The sequence below is a fragment of the Molossus molossus genome, unplaced genomic scaffold (assembly GCF_014108415.1).
Source record: "Molossus molossus isolate mMolMol1 unplaced genomic scaffold, mMolMol1.p scaffold_m16_p_9, whole genome shotgun sequence".
Lineage (NCBI taxonomy): Eukaryota > Metazoa > Chordata > Mammalia > Chiroptera > Molossidae > Molossus > Molossus molossus.
Window position 1 is genome coordinate 95,025,069 of NW_023425403.1, and position 22,697 is coordinate 95,047,765.

At 39.2% G+C, this 22,697-nt stretch overlaps 1 long non-coding RNA gene across 2 annotated transcripts in view; it reads left to right on the forward strand.

Moving 5' to 3' along the window:
* Window positions 1-22,697, forward strand: part of LOC118622912 — a 63,805-nt gene that overhangs the window by 32,286 nt on the left and 8,822 nt on the right. The window contains exon 4 of one of the 2 annotated variants that reach the window (XR_004958160.1): window positions 2,861-3,028. The exons of the other annotated variant lie outside the window; for it this stretch is intronic. This is a non-coding gene — a long non-coding RNA (uncharacterized LOC118622912). The remainder of the gene's footprint in view (window positions 1-2,860; window positions 3,029-22,697) is intronic. 2 annotated transcript variants of the gene reach the window in all.

Consider the following 22,697-nt stretch of genomic DNA (forward strand, 5'->3'; position numbering starts at 1 on the left):
AGCTTTGCCAGCAATGGCAGCCTGAAGCATGGGTTCTGTCAGTAAGACTGTATGTGCCCTCTCTCCAATCAGAAAGGTCATATATGATGGAATATTTTCTCATCTTTTAAAAATCTACTGGCAGGTTATCCTGATTCCTTGAAACAATTTTTGAAAGGAGCAAAGTTAGAATGTTTGATGCAGCTTCTGCATCTATGATAGAGTTTTACACATGTGCACACACACACTTCTTCTTAAGATTTCTATGTGGCCAAGAGAGCTGGCTGTTCAGAACTCAAAGCTGCCTGACAAAAGACACCAGACTGTTTTGTTTGTTCTATTTGACTTAACCAAATGTCTTCAAGTTTCGTTTTCAGTTTTTATCATAAAAACTGTGAATGCAAGGTTTGATTCTATCTTAAAGACAAAATTTCATAAATTTGATGTTTTATGATGTGTACATAGTACAAGGCATAAAAACTAAAGTAACCCAGCAAGAATAAACAACAACATGACAAAAACTAAAAATATATTCAAAATTGAATACTCAGTACCCTTTCACAATAGAAACCCAGACTTTTAAAGAATTGCTCCATACATTTAACATGAGAAATGTTTGAACATTAGTTCCTAACAGTAAAAAGATCTGATGTGGTTATATGTTTCTGTCCTCTTATTATTCATATACTGTATTGAGACTCATTAGTATCATGGGAGAATTTCTAGCATGAGTTCTGGTATATCATTCTGTGTCACAGTTTCTCTGTGTCTTTATGATTCATATCCTGTTGATTCTACTCATTATGGCAGAAAAAGGAATTAATTTGGATGATGATTATGTTATTGATATGCACTTGATACTTTATCTAAGACAATCATAAATCAGATAAAACCCAGTGCATTTTAACTTTTTAACCAAGCTATGCATTCCCCACCTGCTCAGACTAAAAACTGTCTACTAGGATTAAAGGAATGGAAAAGTTCATGGGAAAACATTTTTAAAGGAAAAAACAGTGATATGTAGAGTTAAAAGCAACATTATAAACTGTTAAAGCACCAAGATTTCAATGCAAATAAACATCCAAGTTATATAAAAGCCCTGTGTATAATATGTTTATTATTATTAGTTTTTAGGCTTTGCTGTCTTTGGGGACTTTGTTGGCTTGGATTTCCAGTTTACTAGAGTACGTTCAGCTGCAGTGTGCACTTGAGTTCTATGAAATTGTTATTCTTCATCCCTATTTACCTCATCCTTGTGGGCAAGCATCTGCTTTTGTGTCTTACTTTTTAGAAGTGCAGCTGGATTTCTGGAATCCTGCGGCTGTCTGGTATTTTCTTCCGCACATTAATATGATTAGATTGTACCAATGGTTCTCTTTTCATCTCTTCAGAGTGAATATACCCTTAATATTTTTAGATTATAAAAATGACATAGCTTTGTTGTAAAAATATTTAAACAGTATAGAAAAGTATAGAGATTAACAACAAAAACGTCCCAGAGATAACCACTTAAATATATAACACATTGGTGATCCTCCTTATAGATGTCTCTCAATGTGTGTGTGTGTGTGTGTGTGTGTGTGTATTCACATATAAATATATATGAATAAATACGCATTTTTACATAAATGAGATAATACTATATGAACTGGCTTGTACTCTATTTTTGTACTAATAACTAGAGATCTACATAATTATTTTAATGGATGCACTATGTATATTATGTATAGAATAATGCCTGGCACTCAGTAGGCCCTCAACCAATAGCTGATGAATGAATGAGCAATGACTTATTTAACTAATCTTCTATTTATGGACATGATTTATTTTCATTTTTTTTACTATTGTAAATTACACTGCAGTGAATATCCTTTTGCATCTTCTTTGTTCACATGTACAACGATCTGTTTAAAGAAACTTCTTAGAAGTGGAATTTCTGGGTCATAGGTACAAAAATTTAACAGTTTGACAGTGATAAACTTGCTGAGTTGCTAAACTTATGCTCAGGTTGTACCAGTTTATGCTTATCATCAACAATATACAAAGATATCTGTTCCACACATTCTCTTCTCACTCTCATTGTTGTCAGTCTTTTAGAATTTGCCATTCTGATAGAAAACAAAAAACAAAAAACAGTGTACTGGTTTTATTTGCATTGTTTACATTACAAACAAAGCTAAATATCTCTCCGCATGTTTATTGGCCATTATGCATTACTTGTTCTTTGTCCAGTGGTTTTCTCTTAAACACCAGAGACCTGTTTTGTCCTGCTGAAGTCATTTAATTTTATAATCCCATAAATATCCCAAACGGGTGACAAAATACTTCTTTTAGTTGGGTAGATTGATAAGTGAATATGTGGAGTCATACATCTCACTTGTCAGAGGTAGCAAAGAAGAGAATTTGGAGATTTTACCTCTTAGTGTAGTTTCTTTTTGTCTGAGGACCACTACTAAAGTTTAAAGAGATTTGTTAAAGAGGCAACTGTTGTTTGGAGCACAGATTAGGTTGTCCAATATCTGGATTCCAAAAAATGGGGAAAATTAATTATTCATTTGTATTAAAGTGACACTTGACTACCAGCTACTGAATACATTGCTCACTTTTCTTCTGTTTGTTTCAGCTTCATCGTGTTGTGTTTGTGTGTGCACGTGTGTGTGTGTGTGTATTTAACCAGAAAGTTATTCCTAACCTCTCATTTAGTGTTGAGACCATCACTTATTTAGTGAGGACACTTTATTTTTCAGACCCAAGATGCTGCTGGATTCCCAATATGAATAAACCACATGGGTTTTAGTACCCTTCCATAAACTGATAATAAAATGCTTATTATTAAAAATAGTTATATCCAGTGGCATTAATTTAAATTCTTCATTTCCAGGTCAAAATGCCAGAAAATGAAATTCAGTTCCTTGATAACAATGAAGTGAACAGGCTTCTAGTGGAGAGATTCTGTGGCTTCTGTGACACGCCCCTTTCCTTTCTCCTTCTCCAGCCCTCTTTTCCACTTGGCAATGCAAGTCACCTTCTCAGCCCTCTGGCCTCATTAGTGAGTATTTGTGGGGTTAGAGTGATAAGGATTCTAAAGTAAAGAGTGCCTTGTTTCAATTCAAATAGTTGGATTAGGCACAGAGATACTTAATCCACTTACAAATTATAGAATCCTCTAGCAAGCTTCTTTGTGTTCATCAGAGTATTTTGTACTTATTTCGAGGGAAGAAAGAACAAGTGAATGCAAACCATACAGAAATTGTCCAGTTAACAATTCTAATTTTGTTGATTCTAAATTGTGTAAGCATTTGGATACTTGAGAATTTTTATTTTTATATATTTTAAATTGTGGTTAAAATATACATAACATACAATTTACCATTTTAACTTTTTTTAAGTGTGTAGGTCAGTGGCATTAAGTACATTTACATTGTGCAGTCCTCACTACCATCCAACTCCTGAACTCTTTTCATCTTGCAAAACTGAAACTCCATACTCCTTAAACAATAAGTCCCCCTTCCTCCCTCTCCCAAGTCTCTGGAAACCACCATTTCACTTTATGTAAAGACTATTATTTGAGGGATATTATATTTATCTCTTTTTTTAAAAAAATAAGGTAGAAATCTATCTATAAGGAATAGTTTTAGGTACATTCTTGTCTGGATGGTCCTATAATTTTTTATCTTTCTGGAATACATTTTGGGTTATTTCTGCCCAATGGGATAGAACTTAATAAAAATACTTCATGAGTACTGGAGGTTCTTGCTCCTCTTATTCCACTAACTTTTTGAAGCCATAAGAATATCTTATTAGGGATTATGCAAAATAACCTCCTACAAATTCTGATATTATTATACTGCCCCCAAAACTTCAAAGCATGAGGAAAGTTTTTTTTTTTTTTTAAACCAGATTCAGCTGGCTGTCCCATTTGGCTACAGGGTACTAAAGAAGAGACTGAACTTGATCCTACTGCCCTTGCATACACAACACTTCCATTGACTCTAGAGAAGAGTTAAGTGCATGAAAAGATTCCAGGATCAAAAGGTTAGCTCTGTGGGGAGCTGTGTCTGGCTCAAGCAATCCATTATTTTCTCTATTGACAGTGAAAACATTTTATAGTCCTTTTTCAAACTTTTATAAAAACAGGCTATTTGTGAAAAAGTGAGAAGTCATCTAATTGAATGACACCCAGAGGAGATCATAGAAGAGACCAACAGGGAGAAAAACATTTCTAAATCATAGTGATATTGCTCAAATCATTTGTATTTTAAAAATAAAGAATTTGAGGCCCCAGCTTATGGAGATGTTCGTTATGAAACCTGCTTGGGCTATGAAGCAGAATGTAAGATAAACTAAAGCAGGAATCTCATGAGTTTTTTTAAGTACTCACCCAAGGATATTTTTCCATTCATCTTCAGATAGAGTAGGAGGGAGAGAGAGAGAGAAACATTGATTTACATCGACTAGTTGCCTTCTGCAAGTTCCTGACCAGGGCTGGGGATTTAACTGCAACTGAGGTACGTGCCCTTGACTGGAATCAAACCTGCAGCTCTTCAGTCTGAGGACCAACACTCTAACTGCTGAACCAAACCGGCCAGGGCAGAAGCTCATGACTTATTTCCTTGACTGGTAATAACACTGACAGGATTGTACTACCTTTGTGTTTTATGAAACCTATGAAATAGGAAAAATTATGCTATATCTAAATGGTATAGATGTGCAGGTGCTTAGCCAACATTTAATTCACTACTGGAAAAATAAAGGCCTTAAAACAGCAGTTCTCATCCTGTGGGTCACGACCACTTTGGGGTTTGAACGACCCTTTCACAGGGGTCGCCTAAGACCGTTGGAAAACACATATTTCCGAGGGCGATTCATAACAGTAACAAAGTACAGTTATGAAGTAGCAACAAAATTAATTTTATGGTTGGGGGTCACCACAACATGAGGAACTATATTAAAGGGTCACAGCATTAGGAAGGTCGAGAACCACTGCCTTAAAACATTTCAAAAAGAGAAATTACCTTAAGGAGAGTAATTAACAAGCAGAGTAGTAACAGCAGTTTTGAAGAAAGTGAGATATGGTTCCATATGTTATGGTTCTAAGTTTTCGACATTTATTGGACCTCCTTAGTATATCTTAGTATATTCATTCAGTCATTGAACACTTTTTTGTGTGCATTTACTATATGCCCAATGTTAATCTGATAGTTTTCCAAAACCTCAAGTGAATAAGTATATAAGGTAGTGGATTACATTTAATAAAACAGGACCAACGACTAGGGGTTGGGGGATGTGTGTCTCAAGCATTTCCCATTCTTAAATCACTCTTCAGTAGTAAATTTGCCTTAATAATTTTCTCTAGCTTTACATGAAATGCACAAATTTTGATTGGCAAGTGACTTCTGTGATCTTCTTCCCAGGAATAGCTATTGTAATGTTTATCCTAATATACAGGATTTTTTAGCATGTTTTATAAACAGAAAACGGATTTAATGTCATTAGAGTCTTGATCTTAAGCATACTCTATTGTATGAGCAATGGAAAGGTTTGGTGAGGAACTTGTCTAAATAGTTCTCTTGCATTTTCACATAATTGAGCTTGACAGTTTTCTGCCATTGCATAGGATAACAGCAGTTGATGGTGTTCATGTTTTTACATAAGGGCCATTGAATTGTATTAGAAACTTTATACTATGTTCTTGTAATCCTCTAAGTCATTTTTGAGTTGCATGATTGAAAATGAATAACAATATACCACAAGACAAAAATTACTCAAGCAGTTAAAGCTTAGAGTGTGTATAGTTTTAGAAACAACCAATCCACAGAGAATAGGGCTCATGAAAGAAATAAAAATACACACTCACCCCCACCCACTTTTTGTTGTCTAGCCTATTCCGATCTGGTGAGAACATTAAGCCACTTAACCTAAATGGTACTGGATAGATAATTTATTTAGCTTCTGGAAGGTCCCAGGTTCATACTTACAGAGATAGGATTAAAAATTTTTGTGTGGGTATGGAGGAGAAAGGTACTAGCAATCTCTTCCAGTTACATGTGCCTAAATGCCTGCAGAAATCTTTTTTCAACTATATTAGCTTTTCTTGGGAATTTTAAGGTGTTTTATGGTTTTATGCAGTGGTTAAATGGGCTTGTTGAAATGGATCCAGGAAAGACCCAGGGAAGTGACAGATTGAAAAAGAGTTGTTGCCCAGACGGTGTAGCTCAGTGGATTGAACATCATCCTGTGGACTGAGAGGTTCCAGTTGGATTTCTGGTCAGGGCACATGCTGGGGTTTCAGGCTTGATCCTCAGTAAGGGGAATGCAAGAGGCAGCCAATCGATGTTTCTCTCTCACACTGATGTTTATATCTCTCTCCCTTCCTCTTAAAAAAAAGAAAAATCAGACTTCCGGTCAAGATGGCGGCATAGGTAAACGCGGTATTGTGTCCTCCCACAACCACATCAAAGTTACAACTAAACTACAGAACAACCATCATTCAAAAAAGCCTGAAATCAAGCTGAATGGAAGTCCTACAACTACGGAATTAAAGCAGCAGTCACATCCAGACTGGTAGGAGGGGCGGCAGCAGCGCAACTGGCTGGTCCCACACCCAAGCCTGGTGGATAAAAATCAGGAGGCTCCCGCGGCTGGGAAGGTCCTTCCTGAGGACTGAGGGGTCCTCGTCCCACACCAGATGCCCTACTCAGGGTTCCAGTGCCAGGAAGAGAAGTCCCCATAACTTCTGGCTGGAAAAACCAACGGGAACTGAGGCTCAGGGAAGCTGGCGGCTGGAGCCCCAGGCAGCTCCCTAAGGGGCCCGCACATGGACTGATCGGACTCTCTCCCTTTAAGCCTGGAAGGGAGGCAGCTCGAGGGGCACCAGAGACATACAGGGAAGAACTGAGCTGTTTGGCACTGGAGCAAGGGCTGGAGAGGGGGCTTTCTCCTGGACAAATGTGCTGTCAGAGGCCTTTGTTCCTTTGGTGAGCCCTTCCCTGGGGCGGCAGACAGCCGCCATATCTGGGACTCTAGGAACCTGGCTCACACTGGTAGCCCCAACCTGGTTAACCCCTGAGGCCCTGCCCCGTCCCACCCCACCCCACCCCACCCCACCCCACCCCACCCCACCCCACCCCACCCAACTTTCAAGCCCACCCAAGCTGTTGCCACTTGCTTAACCATAGGATTGGCCTGTCTTGGATCCTGCTTCAGGTTTTTCCTAAATTCTTTCAAATGAGCAGCATCTGGTCTAAGCGAGCCCCATAACTCTAAGTAATACACTGAAACAGACACAGGGAGGCAACCAAAATGAGGAGACAAAGAAACAGGTCCCAAATGAAAAAACAGAACAAAACCCCAAGAAAAGAACTAAGCGAAGTGGAGATAAGCAACCTAACAGATACTGAGTTCAAAATACTGTTTATAAGGATGCTCAGTGAACTTAGTGAGAACCTCAGTGAACTTAGGGAGGGCCTCAAGAGCATAAAAAAGGACCAATTAGAAATCATGGATGCACAGTTAGAATTGAAGGAGGCATTAACTGAAATAAAGAATAATTTACACAGCTTCAATAACAGAGTACATAAATCCAAGGAGCAAACCATCGATTTGGAATATAAGGAAGCAAAAAATGCCCAATCAGAACAGCAAAAAAAAAGGAATCCAAAAAAATGAGGATAGTGTAAGGAGCCTCTGGGACAACTTCAAGCGTGCCAAAATTCGTATCTTGGGGGTACCAGAAGGAGAAGAGCAAGAACAAGAAATCGAAAACCTGTTTGAAACAATAATGGCAGAAAACTTTCCTAACTTGGTGAAGGAAACAGACATACAAGTCCAGGAAGCACAGAGAGTCCCAAACAAGATGAACCCCAAGAGGCCCACAGCAAGACACATCATCGTCAAAATGCAAAAGGTTCAAGACAAAGAGAGAATCTTAAAAGCAGCAAGAGAAAGGCAGCTAGTTATCTACAGGGGAATTCCCATTAGGCTGTCCGCTGATTTCTCAAAAGAAACTTTGCAGGCCAGAAGGGAGTGGCAAGAAATATTCAGAGTGATGAAAAGCAAGAACCTACAACCAAGATTACTCTATCCTGCAAAGCTGTCATTTAGAATCGATGGCCATATAAAAACTTTCCCAGACAAGAAAAAGTTAAAGGAGTTCATCACCACCAAACCGTTATGTGAAATGATGAAGGGTCTCTTTGAAGAAAAAGATAAAATGTATGAACAAACAAAATGGCAATGAATACATATCTATCAACAATGGAATCTACAAACAAAATGAACAGGTAGAACAGAAACATTCTCATAGATACAGAGAACATTTTGTTGGTTGCCAGTTGGGAGGGGGTTTGGGGGAATGGGTGAAAAAGGTGAAGGGATTAAGAAGCACAAATTCATTGCTAGACTGACAAACCTTAAAGGGAAAGGGGTTGGGGGGGTGGGAAGAAATAAACCAAAGAACTTATATGCATAACCAATGGACACAGACAATAGTGTGGGAAAAGGTGGGAGGGGGGTGGGAGTGGGGAGGAGGGGGTCAATGGGGGAAAAATGTGGAACATCTGTAATACATTTTACATCCAACAATAAAGATTAAAAAAAAAAAAAGAAAAAGAGAAATCAATAAAAAACATATTTAAAAAAGAGTGAGAGAGATTTGTTAAGTGGGCACTCAGAGAGAAAAGCAAGGAAGTATGATAAGGAGCAGTTTTTCTCTCAGGCTCCCAAATCTAGTCAATTAACAATGAGGTCTGAAAATTTCCCCATGATTGTGATTGACGCCATTACTCTAGTAGGGCCCTGCTAAAATTCAAATATGTTCCTTTGGAGCATTAGCACATTGGTTTAGGTGAGTTTGTCAGACTAACTAAGCAGTTATCATCTATGGAACTAAGAAAAAAGGGTTCAGGAGGAGTAAGATAATAGACTTCCAAGTGTTAACAGAGAAGGAAGTTGGAGGAAGAAAGGTCCTGAGAATATAACAACACCTGTGGAAGGCAGGCCAGCAGTAGGCTCAGAGAATGGAACTTTGGCAGCTCGACTTAGCATGAACATCCTAGAATGATAGCTTTGTTGGGGATGCGATGATAGAAACAATGGGGATAACTCCTGCAAAGAGGATTTAGGTGTCACTGAAGACAAATGTAACCTGTTTCATAGTCTGATTTAGAATTTGGTCTTTTCAGTAGCTCTTTGTGGGATATAAGAATGCCTTAGCCTAGATATGGGAAAAAGGCTTCATCTCAAGTTTTCACTCTGCTTGATTGAGGCTGCTTGGGCTGGTGTGCTGGGTCAAGAGAGATGCTGAGGGGAGAGAATTCCATCATTTCATGGTTCCTGTCATGGGTCCAAGAAGTGATCATTACAACCTTAGATTCTGCTGCATTTTTGACAATTTAGTAGATCCGCAACAGCAGTAACAATTCGTTCAGTCCTCACAAGTGTAAAAAGAGTTTGGGACATCCAGCTAATGAATTTACAAGACTTCTGGAAGCCTTGATGGGCCTTAGTATTCTTGCATATTTGTATTAACCTGGAAAATTGCTCTTGAAAAGAAAAGGAAGTTTTATTTTTAAAATTGGATCAGCATTTCCAACAAATCTCTTGATGGGCTAGCTCCTCAGTGTTTACATGGCAACGGGATGAACTATTATTAGTACTGCTCATATCCTGGACTATCAGAATGTTTTTTATTGTGGTAGACCAGCTATACAGATGAGGAAGTTGCGTGCACTGATTTATTGAGATTACTGTTGACATTTTAGCTCAATTCCTTATCAGTTTCTTCTTCAATGTCAGACTATAAATTCTTATGCCCTTGAGAGAGGATTTTTGAAGATAGTAAAGAACTGAATCATATTTAGTGATGAGTTTTTCTTAAATGCTTGTTATGTTTCTGACTCTGTGCTGAGTGCTGGGGAATACAAATGAAAGAGGGAATGCACAGTTTTTATTCTCTAGAAACTTTTAATTGTTTAAGAGAGAAGGCATAAAAAATATGTTTTATTGATTTTTTAGAGAGAGAGGAAAGGAGAGGGAGATAGAAACATTGATGTGAGAATCATTGATTGGCTGCCTCCTGCATGCCCCCAATGGGGATTGAGCTTGCCCTTATTGGGAATTGAACTGTTGACCTCTTGGTACATGGGATGACACTTAATCAACTGAGCCACACTGACCAGGTGAGAAGGCACTCTTAAATATTGAGATAAGGCAGTACATGATACATATACTTACAATAATTTAGTAGTTTAGAAAAAGGAAGGAACAATGGGATTATTTAAAGAGCTAAAATACCTACAGTCTGCTCCTCTCACTTTAGTGGTTGATGACTACAAAATCCTGTGAGAAAGGGCACAGGGAGAATGGAAGAAGGCTTACTCATCTCATACTTCCTTTCTCATGCAATGTTGGTCTTGTACAGTCAATGTCTGTAGATATTTGGGGATTGGTGGGAAAATCATTTTAAGAAATGGAGGTGAAGGTAGTAACGGTAGAATATTAACCAACTGTGCTCTTGCCTTCTGTCTATCCACCCAGAGAGCCGAGTGTACTTACGAACTCTTCTAGGTACTGCAGTCCATTCTGGAATGGTCACAATTCTGTCTGAGGTCACAGGAACTCACCTTAATTTATGTTTTTTCAAACGAGTCCTAGTCAAATGGCGGTTTCAGGCAGAGAGAGATGGATTTCCCCTTTCTTCCTCATTGCTTCTTCCCTTCTCTGACCTCTTTGCTTCATTCCTTATCTTTTTTTTTTAAAACCAATTTCTTTCTCTCTTTTCCTCTTAGGAGTTTATCTACTTTTCCTTAGCATTCCTAGTTTCTTTCTCACAACTGTTCATGGCTGTATGTCCACCATTGTCTCTGTATAAGTCTGAAGAAGAAAAAAGAGAATGAAACAAATGTAACCAAGTAAGACCCTTTCCTTCCTTTTGTGTCTGGAAAACCACCTACTGTGATATATAGCTCTTACAGTACAGAGGTTGAATTACTTTAGTTTTTCTGTACATATCGCAGTGTGCTCAAGACTCCATAAATGTTAAGTGAGAGCAATAACAGTCACCCGTCTTATGAGAGACATTCTGCGCTTCATCCTAGATAGGTAATGCATTGCTATATCTCTCTTATTCACTTGTTTGTTTTTTGGTTCATTCACTCACTCACTCACTCACTCACTCACTCACTCACTCACTCACTATAGAGGCAAGCAGAAGCCAGATGCCATTAAGCCTTCCAGGCCATAAGGAAGAGTTTAGTTTTGATTCTAAGGACTGTGGGTCATCAGGGGGCTGATATGGTCAGATTTGTGTTTTTAAAAAATTTTAGACATTACACGCAGCAGAATTTTCACTGATACAATGCCTAAGGCAAGAGAAACACAGGAAAATTGAACACATGGGGCTACATCAAACTCAAAAGCTTCTGCACAGCAAAAGAAAAAACCATCAAAATGAAAAGGAAACCCACTATATGGGAGAGCATAATTGCCAACGATACATCAGATAAAGGGTTAATTTCCAAAATATATAGAGCACTTATACAACTCAACAGAAGTAAGACAAGGAACACAATTAAAAAATGGGCAGAGGATCTAAGTAGATACCTCCCCAAACAGGACATACAAATGGCCAAGAGACATACAAAAAAATGCTCAACATCATTAATCATCAGAAAGATGCAAATCAAAACAACAATGAGGTATCACCTCACACATGTCAGAATGGCCGCCATCAACAAATCATCAAACAACAAGTGTTGGCAAAGGTGTGGAGAAAAGAGGACTCTAGTACACTGCTGGTGGGAATGCAGACTGGTGCAGCCACTATGGAAAACAATATGGTGTTACCTCAAAAAATTAAAAATTGAACTGCCATTTGACCCAGTGATCCTACTTCTAGGAATATACCTTATGAGGCCTGAAACACAATCAGAAAGAATATATGTACCCCCATGTTCATAGCAGCACTATTTTTAATTGCTAAGATCTGGAAACAACCCAACTGTCCATCAGTAGATGAGTGGATAAAAAAGCCATGATACATATACACAATGGAATTCTATGCAAGTGTAAGAAAGAAAGATCTCTTATCCTTTGAGATGACATGGAGGGACCTGGAGAGTATTATCCTAAGCAAAACAAGCCAAACAGAGAAAGACAAGTATCATATGATCTCACTTATTTGTGGAATATAATGAACATAATAGTCTGAGGAATGGGGTAGTCCCAGAGACATGGAAGAGGGGTACAGACTGACAATCCCCAGGAGAGGGGATGGTGGGGGAGAGATAAACCACAGAATTTATATGCATGTATGCATGAACAATGGACATGGACAATAAGGCTGGGGACAAGGTGGAGAGGGAGGGTGAGGGGGAAATCGGGGGGGGGGTGGAAGGAGAAATATCTGTAACAAAAATGAATTAAATAATTAATTTTAAAAATCTGGCTGCTGTGTGAGAATGGATGAAAGAGGCAGGAACAGGAGATCAGAGAGAAGCTATTGCAGAATTCTAGGCTAGAAATAATGATGGCTTAAACTAGGATGTTTGAAGGGGAAATGGAGAGAAATAAACCAATTCTTGCCAACATGTATATTTGTAGGCCGAACTCTCTTTCTTATACTAGTGTAGCCTTCATTTAGGGCTGCCTTCAGCATTCATGTGCTTATGTTTGTGTCTGAGCAGCTGGTTTGGAATCTTAGAAGCCAGGCCTGGCTGGATCAGACGTAATCCTGGCCTACTAGTCTTTCATGCCTCTCGTAGAGGCATGCTGCTCTGAATGCTTATTTGATAACTTAATGATTGTTTCACCTTGCATTCTACTGGCTTAAAATATTTTTTAATAAAAAAAGGGATGCTGGAACTGATCGTTTAATAAATTGCAAAATGCTTTCTCCACCCATTTCCTACTTCATTTGCATGGTCATGTGAGGTAGGTCATCCAATCAATCTGTTGAAATGAGAATTTTAATATTTTGGGCATAAGGATGCCAGTGTTGCTTTGGAAAATACCATGTCAGCTCTCACCAAAAAGGACTGAACATGACAGGGTTCATTTTCACAGATACTTTCTAAGGGCTGAGCAAGTGCTAAATTAGAAAAAAAGATGTGGCCTCTGCCTCCAAGAAGCTTGAAAGGAAGGGAAAGGAACAAAAATTACTGAATATGTTTTAAGTGCTGGTCTTTTACATCCAGAATTCATTCAGTGTTTGTACCTCTGAGCTGATGCTATTTAAAAAAAATTTTTTTTGTTAATCCTCACCCGAACATATTTTTTTCCATTGAATTTTAGAGAGAGTGGAAGGAAGGGAGGGAGGGGAGAGAGAGAGAGAGAAACATTGATGTGAGAGAGACACATTGATTGGTTGTCTCCTACACACAGCCCATCTGCGGTAGGAGAGCAAACCTGCAACTCAGGCACATGCCCTTGACCAGGAATCCAACTGGAGACCTTTCAGTTTGGGCCAACACTCTAACCATTGAGCCACAATGGTCAGAGCTGAGCTGGTGCTATTTTTACACCTATTTTATGATGAGCAAAGGGGCACCATCATGTGTCTCAGGTCACACCACTTTTATGTGCAGACACAGGAGCTAAGTCCAAAGCCCATGGTCTCTTCACGTTATGCTGTGGGTACCACTTCACTAGATGTCAGATGTCTTCTGTTTTAATACTGCTCAGGACTCTTTACAGCTGTGAGATCTTGGGGAAAATGTCTTAATTTCTCTGAACCTCAGTTCCTTTATCCATGAGGTATAAATAATTGTATTTACTTCAAAAAGGTATGTATGAAGAATACATGAAAGTTCCTGGCACATGTGGTAGCCAGTAACTAAATTTTGTGTTCCCTTTCTTTTGTGAGACAGCATTATGACAAGAGAATCTGTGATATGATTTTGTTGTTGAGCTTAGTCTAAGCAAGGATGGCAAAGAACTTTTTTTTTCAACCTCATGACTATCAGAAAAGTCTATGTTATGCGTTTGGGCTTAAGGGGTAGGAGAAGGCTGCAATATTGTGGGACTTGTCTAGAGACCATCTATGTCTGGGAAGAGAGTCATTCACAAGCTCCCTGGTCCATCCTACCCAATTCAGGTAGCAGGAGAGGAAAGAGGCAGTTGTTTATATAAGACATATAAATGAAGGCCTCACGTCCTAAGGGGTCAATTTTGTGTGTCATTTGGAGCTGAAATTAATGGATATTTTCCTTTGAAAGATAACTCTACAGGCAATATCTAATGGAATAAAGGGACCTCACAGTCTTTCTGTGAGGGAGCATATTTATTTTTTTAATCCTTGATGAAAACCAATTTGCCTTCCCTGAAACTAGACATGTAAGCTTTGATGAGCTGATAAGAGGGGAAAGAAAGACAACAACAGCAACCTTCCAGTCCATATCAGGCTCTTAAAAATAATTCACGGGACAATAGTATTGCAAACTTTTTCTACAAAGGGACCCTTTATACATTTGTGAGGAAGATAAGAAACTACCACTCTGGAGAAAAAAATAGGCCCAAAGGCTATAACCTTAATCATTGAACTGTACTGTCCTGGTCTCCAAAGATTTTTTGGGGTGAATTGTGGAGGCAACATTTGTAAGACACTCTCAGTTTCACTGGGTGATGGTAGTTTGTTAAAATTAGGGAAACATAGATGATTGCTGGACCTTTACTCTTCTTTTCTTACTCTGTGTCTGTTTTGAACTAAGTCTTGTCTGATAGATAGGGGCACCCAGAGACTTTGTTAGGCTCATTAAATGTCCCTTTGGCTCTTGGATTGCTTCTCTTCCAGTTGTATTTTCCTATAACACAATCTATTCAACATCAATGGTCAGTCTCCACAATCTAATGAAGGTTCTGCAAGGGCGCTACCAGTGTATTCATGTGATCATGTGTTTCCAAATTTTGCAAAAGCAAGATATTTTAAGACAGTCACTAAAAAAATAAAATAAAAAACATGCAGTTACTCAAGACTACCCCTTTCCACTCTGACTCCTCCAGCACAGTTTGTTAGCTGGCACCGGAGTGATGGGCAGGTTTTGGATCTGGCTAAGAAGAAGTTGAATTGGGAATACATGTAGTTTATTGGGATATTTTAATGTAGCTTACAGTCCCTTTTGTGGCCATCTGAGTGAGGAATGGCTTCTAGGAATACTCCTACACCCACTGAATGACTCACCCAGCTGGATGGTGAGTAAAGGTGAGGGACAGAGGTCTTAAGGATAAGAGCTAGCCCTAGGACACTTGTCACTGGAAGTAAGGGGTAGTGGAGAATAAAAAAGGTTTTAAGCAAGGCTTAAAAAACTCAACTGTGGGAAATTCTTATCTTCAACTGATATAAAATTGTGAGCAGAAGATTGATACCTAGCCAAATATGTTCTCTCCTGTTCGGAATATGCTTAGTAATGCCAAGTGTACAATTATAAACTCACTACATATATTTTTCTTTTTTTTAACGTGAATTGTATGGAATAGATTTTATCAGAATCCTTGTGTTTGTAGGGCACAGCCTATAGGCAGTATAGCAAGCATGTCTGTGTGACAAATCACTTATTTTCTGCATCCCAGTCTGGGTCTTGTTTAATTGTATCGATTGCATCTTGTCCTGACAAAGCTTGGTGATTTCAGAGGAAAGGATGTGTAAAATTGCTACCAAAGCAAGAGAAATGCCCTGAGAAATAAATGTTCTGATGAAAAATCTCTCACTCATCAATAAGTCACACTATGTACTATAAGAGGAACCCAATTATCCAATTATGTAACTCAATGCAGTGTAGGAATATTTGAATTTTCTTGTGCATACCTTAATTTCGGGTTAATTTTGTATGTTTTTCTTTTTTTCAAAATTATTGTTCACATCAAAATTCAGGTATGATTGGGAGGACATGTCCTTAATAAAAATCAAAAGAATACATTGAAAGAAAATATTTGTGATATTCTTCATCTTCAAAATTTTTTTAAAATTTGTGTAAATTCTTTACTTATTCTCAATAAATATTTTGTAACAAATTTTGTATTTTATTTTCCTTTTAGACTTTAGAGGGAGACAAAATTGGTATAAGCTTTAGGCCCCATAAAACCCAGATCTGCCCTGTTCCATACCTTCACTCGCATGTGGATATGTGCAGTAGCATCTGGGAATACCCGTGTAGAGGAGAAGCTGTCGTGGAAGGAGAAACCTTCATTCTGCCACCTGTCAGCTGTGTGCCTTCAGCAAGTTTCTTAGCCCCTCTGAACTTTGGTTTCCTCAGATGCAACATTTGGATGATAATACTTTGCCACTATTGTTGTGTTAAGGAACATTTAGCATAGTGCTCAGCATGTGATAAGCACTCAATAAATATTATTTCCCTTTTATCCTCCACCTTTTTCAAATGTTTTGCAGGTTTATCTTAAATCAGGGACCCAGGAGAAGAATTTTGATTTAATGGTATGAAAAAGAGAGTTGGGAACGGCTGGTGTGGCTTAGTGGTTGAGCATCGACCCATGTACCAAAAGGTCGCCGGTTTGATCCCCGGTCAGGGCACAAGCCCAGGTTGTGGGCCTGATTCCCAGTTGGGGTCATGCAGGAAGAGCTAAAAATCAATAAAGAAAAACAATTAAAAAAGAAAAAGAGAGTTGGGGTTTCCCCTTGATTCTTATTTTTAAAAAGCACTAGACAAAATAAATCACAATGAAAATTTCCCTGGGTTTAAAGCAAAGAATGAAGTGCTTGTATCAGCTGTATAGAGTATTGGGCCAAAAATTTCAATTTAGTGTGTCTGCCACCACACTCACACACACATAGTCACACACACACACACAGTCACACATTCACGTTTACTTGCTCTGGCCCAAGGATTAGATTATTCTGAATCACTGCAGTTTTCTACAAAGCTTCATCTGTCCATCAAAAAATATTGATGAACAGAGACACAAGCCAGGTGCTGAATTCACATGACATGTAGGAATCTGGGAACTGCGCTTTGCCATTTATGGGGCATCCTAACAAGCATATTGCCTGGAGCAGCACAATCTTCCCCATACGTTTGCTTCAGCCACATGTACACAGAGCACAGAGGTAGCCTCTGTGAGGTGGGGTGGGAACAAAGTTAGGCAAACACTGACTTGCTCTCAGGGTGTGTTAGTCCTCATAGCAGACGAGGCTACTTACTGCCTGTGATACTGGACAATGAACTCTTTTCTTTGAGGGAAAAATCCAAAAATACTTGTTTTCCCAGTGCCTATGAGGGCTGGTGCCTATTAGGTGTTTATAATATTTATTTGATTGTTTTATAGTCCACATACAGTAGGGGTAAAAAGGACAAATATTGAAGTGCCCCAAGAGTTTTCTTCTTTGAAAGAAAACTTGCAACTTTTGATTAATAGGCATTATAATTATGTCCCCTGTGCTGCTGTTTTGACAGAGGGGAATGTTTCTGAAATAGGGAATCAAAAATAGTCTTCTTCACACACTTTGCCTATAAGCTTTTCCTTCTGTGTGTGAAAGAAATCAAACTGAAGCACATCCAGGGAGGTCTGAGAAGCTAACATACTTGTAAAGAGAAAACAATCCCAAGTGGACTGTCAACTGAGTGAAGACCAGGGTGGACTTGCACCTGCAGGCGGTTAGAAAGAAAGCCTGTGCTGAGACTGCCTCTTTTTGTCACTGGCACATATGACTGATTTCTAATGACGAGGAGTTGTTGGTTAAATAAGAGTCTGTGTAATACATGTCATAATGAGTTATATATTTACCTCCTAATTTCTTAAGAAACCTGAGTGCATACAGCTTACCTATGCTGTATTTGAGGCTTTGTTAATTTTTCTGCTTTCAAAATTACTGAGTTACATAAATAAAGTTCACTCAGGTGTTGCCAAAGTGACTCCATTGAATCTAGTTAACATCTTGGTGTCTGGACAAAATCTCCCCAGAATCTAGTCTATTTGGCCACTAAACACACACACACACACACACACACACACACACACACAAACATGCATGTTTGTTTAAAAATATTCATGATGCCCACTTTGTGCCAGGGAACATGCTGAGTACTTAGAATGTGAGTCAGGCACAATCCTGGCCCTCTTGAAGTTTACAGTGTTGAGCAAACGGTCACAGTGACTATGTCTCTTATTTGGGTATCAAAGGAGACTTAGTACTAAACTTCCAGCAGTATTTCCAGACGTGGTCAGGCTTTCGGCCTTTTTTCACTTGCTCTTACAAATGGCAAGATGTGCAGGTTACCACTGAGACAGATGCCCCATTCATTGTCTTCTGGGCCACTGAAACCTTGATCCATTAATTTTATAAAAGAACAGAAAGAGTTTAAAAAAATGCTAATTTCTTAAATAGTCATAGTTTATATGCCAACTCTCAAATAGAGTAAAAATACTTAACATTAAGTGACTTGATTTTTTTAAATCCTCACCCGAGGATATTTTTACATTTATCTTCAAACAGAGTGGGAGGGAGGGAGGGAGAGAGAGAGAGAGAGAGAGAGACATCGATGTGAGAGGGACATATTGATTGGTTGCCACCTGCATGACCCCAACCAGGGCCGGGGACCAACTGCCACTGAGGTACGTGCCCTGGGCCGAAATCAAACCCGGACTCTTTGGTCCACAGGCCAATACTCTAACCGCTGAGCCAAAGCAACTAGGGCGATTATTAAGACCCTTAATAATGACTATCCTACATCGGTTTTGCTTTGGATGGAGATTATAGTGATACCTTTTCATTATAGTAGAAGATAGCACTGAAATAGTACTTATTTTGTCAAAGTTTTAGTCCTTGAATAATTGGAGTCATTGAGATTTACTCTTTGTTTGTTCAGGAACATTAGTTGTTTCAGACTGGACTGACTGCCTATAGCTAGATGCATAAAATTCCTACAGTTCATCCATTCTTCTCCTACCAGCAGGTGTCATTATGGAAATATGAAAATACTGTAAATTCCAAAGTTGTAGGAACTAGCTATGAGAAAGAAAAGTAGCATTTTTGATATGAAAAACAAAAACAAAAACAAAAAGTAAAGAAATCATTTGGTGCTAACCAAGGGCGACCTATTTAATTATTAATTTGGCAATGTTCTATAGCATAATGTAACTGACACAGGATTTCAAAACACATAATTAATTTACTTTAATTAGATCAAGCAAATATTTCCTAAGTTCCACTCTAAGCTCATAGGAGTCTCAAAAGAAAAATAAGACATAATTCTTATCCTAAAGGAGCTGGCATGATATCTGGGGAGGAAAGGATACATTCATGAAATAATTAGTTAACAGGATAAATCAGTCCTTTTTAACATGCCAGATTGAAGTGCTAGAGAGCAAAAGTTGCAAAAGTTCCAGCTGGAGGGCCTGTGTAGTATTGTTGATTCTGGATTAATCAAAGAATGCTTTTTACATATTTAAGTAGAGGAGTTTTAAAATTATTTGGTAACATGATGGCTCATTTTTTCTTTCCTTGATAACTTCTATCACCTATATTTCTCCAAATGTCTAAAGTGATAGTTATAATAATTACTTAGGTATTGATTAATCAAGGATGTAATCATTGGTTGCAATAATTTGCCATAAGCAACTGATATTATACTAGTTCTTTTTTTAATCCTCACTCGAAGATATTTTTACATTCATCTTCATATAGAATGGGAGGGAGGAAGGAAGGGAGAGAGAGAGAGAGGAGAGACACATCAACGTGAGAAAGACACATCAGTTGGCTGCCTCCTGCATGACCCCCACCAGGGCTGGGGACCAAACCACAACTAAGGTACATTATGTGCCTGTGACCAGAATTGAACCCGCGACTCTTTGGTCCTCAGGCTGATGCTCTAACTGCTGAGCCAAACCAGCCAGGCCTAGTTTTTTGTTTTTGTTTTTGTTTTGTAAAAAGTAAAGTAAACACTATAAGTGGGCATTTTTCCTAGGAGACTTACACCAGGAGCCTGGATAAGAGAATTAGGTGCTAGAGCAGGGTGAAGGCTTCATCTACTTTGCTGCACCCTCTGTGAGCTCTGGTAAGGCATAGAGTATGTGCACTCCTCTTTGCATTTCTGCCACTCTGACTGTGTCTGTATCTTTAGTGAGTTCTCAGTACATGTGTGTCAAATGACTAAATTAATATCACCAAAGGATAGGGTATTGGCAATCCTTCATACATTATATTGTTAGAATGCATGCCGATATTAGACTAAGACATTTCAGAATTATTCAGAAAACTGGATTGAAAAGTTCATAGCATAGATCCTGACATTTTCTCTTTTGATTCCATTAGTTCATCCAAGGAAATTTGTCTCAAAAATTATTTAAGTATACTATATGAAGAATATTATAAATCATCTAAATAGAATATGCTTACTTTTAGACCAAAGGATGTATACACTCTTTTTTTTTATCCTTACCCAAAGATATGTTTCATTTATTTTAGAGGGAGAGGAAGGGAGGGGAAGAGAGAGAGAGAGAGAAAGAAACATTGATGTGAGAGAAATATATTGATTTGTTGCCTCCATACACGCCCTGACTGGGGATCAAACCTGCAACCTAGGTATGTTACCTTGATGGGATTCGAACATACAACCTCTTGGTGAACAGGATGATGCTCCAACCAACTGAGTCACCCAGCCAGTGTTATACTATTCTTAATTTCATAACCTTTTCAATAATTTGTTTCTGTGGTAGTAATAAACATTTTTTAAAAAAATCTTTATTGTTGGATGTAAAATGTATTACAGATGTTCCACATTTTTCCCCCATTGACACCCTCCTCCCCACTCCCGCCCCCCTCCCACCTTTTCCCACACTATTGTCTGTGTCCATTGGTTATGCATATAAGTTCTTTGGTTTATTTCTTCCCACCCCCCCAACCCCTTTCCCTTTGAGGTTTGTCAGTCTAGCAATGAATTTGTACTTCTTAATCCCTTCACCTTTTTCACCCATTCCCCCAACCCCCTTCTCAACTGACAACCAACAAAATGTTCTCTGTATCTATGAGAATGTTTCTGCTCTACCTGTTCATTTTGTTTGTAGATTCCATTGTTGATAGATATGTATTCATTGCCATTTTGTTTGTTCATACATTTTATCTTTTTCTTCAAAGAGACCCTTCATCATTTCACATAATAACAGTTTGGTGGTGATGAACTCCTTTAACTTTTTCTTGTCTGGGAAAGTTTTTATATGGCCATCGATTCTAAATGACAGCTTTGCAGGATAGAGTAATCTTGGTTGTAGGTTCTTGCTTTTCGTCACTCTGAATATTTCTTGCCACTCCCTTCTGGCCTGCAAAGTTTCTTTTGAGAAATCAGCGGACAGCCTAATGGGAATTCCCTTGTAGGTAACTAGCTGCCTTTCTCTTGCTGCTTTTAAGATTCTCTCTTTGTCTTGAAACTTTTGCATTTTGATGATGATGTGTCTTGGTGTGGGCCTATTGGGGTTTCTCTTGTTTGGGACTCTCTGTACTTCCTGGACTTGTATGTCTGTTTCCTTCACCAAGTTAGGAAAGTTTTCTGCCATTATTGTTTCAAACAGGTTTTCGATTTCTTGTTCTTGCTCTTCTCCTTCTGGCACCCCCAAGATACGAATTTTGGCACGCTTGAAGTTGTCCCAGAGGCTCCTTACACTATCCTCATTTTTTTGGATTCCTTTTTCTTTTTGCTGTTCTGATTGGGCATTTTTTGCTTCCTTATATTCCAAATCGATGGTTTGCTCCTTGGACTTACATACTCTATTATTGAAGCTGTGTAAATTATCCTTTATTTCAGTTAATGCCTCCTTTAATTCTAACTGTGCATCCATGATTTCTAACTGGTCCTTTTTTATGCTCTTGAGGCCCTCCCTAAGTTCACTGAGGTTCTCACTAAGTTCATTGAGCATCCTTATAAGCAGTATTTTGAACTCAGCATATGTTAGGTTGCTTATCTCCACTTCGCTTAGTTCTTTTCTTGGGGTTTTGTTCTGTTCTTTCATTTGGGACCTGTTTCTTTGTCTCCTCATTTTGGCTGCCTCCCTGTGTTTGTTTCTGTGTATTACTTAATGAGAGGTATGGGGCTAGCTGAGACCAGATGCTGCTTGTTTGAAAGAAATTAGGAAAAACCTGAAGCAGGATCCAAGACAGGCCAATCCTATGGTTAAGCAAGTGGCAACAGCTTGGGTGGGCTGGAAAGTTGGGTGGGGCAGGGCAGGGCCTCAGGGAGTCAGCAGGGCGGGGATACCAGTGTGAGCCAGGTTGCTGGAGTCCCAGATATGGAGACTGTCTGCCGCCCCAGGGAAGGGCTCACCAAAGGAACAAAGGCCTCTGACAGCATGTTTGTCCAGGAGAAAGCCCCCTCTCCAGCCCTCGCTCCAGTGCCAAACAGCTCAGTTCTTCCCTGTATGTCTCTGGTGCCCATCGAGCTGCCTCCCCTCCGAGCTTAGAGGGAGAGAGTCCCATAAGTCCGTGCGCAGGCCCTTTAGGGAGCTGCCTGGGGCTCCAGCCGCTTCAGCTTCCCTGAGCCTCAGTTCCCGCTGGTTTTTCCAGCCAGAAGTTATGGGGACTTCTCTTCCTGGCACTGGAACCCTGAGTGGGGCACCTGGTGTGGGATGGGGACCCCTCAGTCCTCAGGAAGGACCTTCCCAACCGAGGTGTCCTCCTGATTTTTATCCGCCACACGTGGGTGTGGGACCAGCCCGTCGTGCCACCGCCGCCGCCCCTCCTACCAGTCTGGATGTGGCTGCTGCTTTAATTCCGTAGTTGT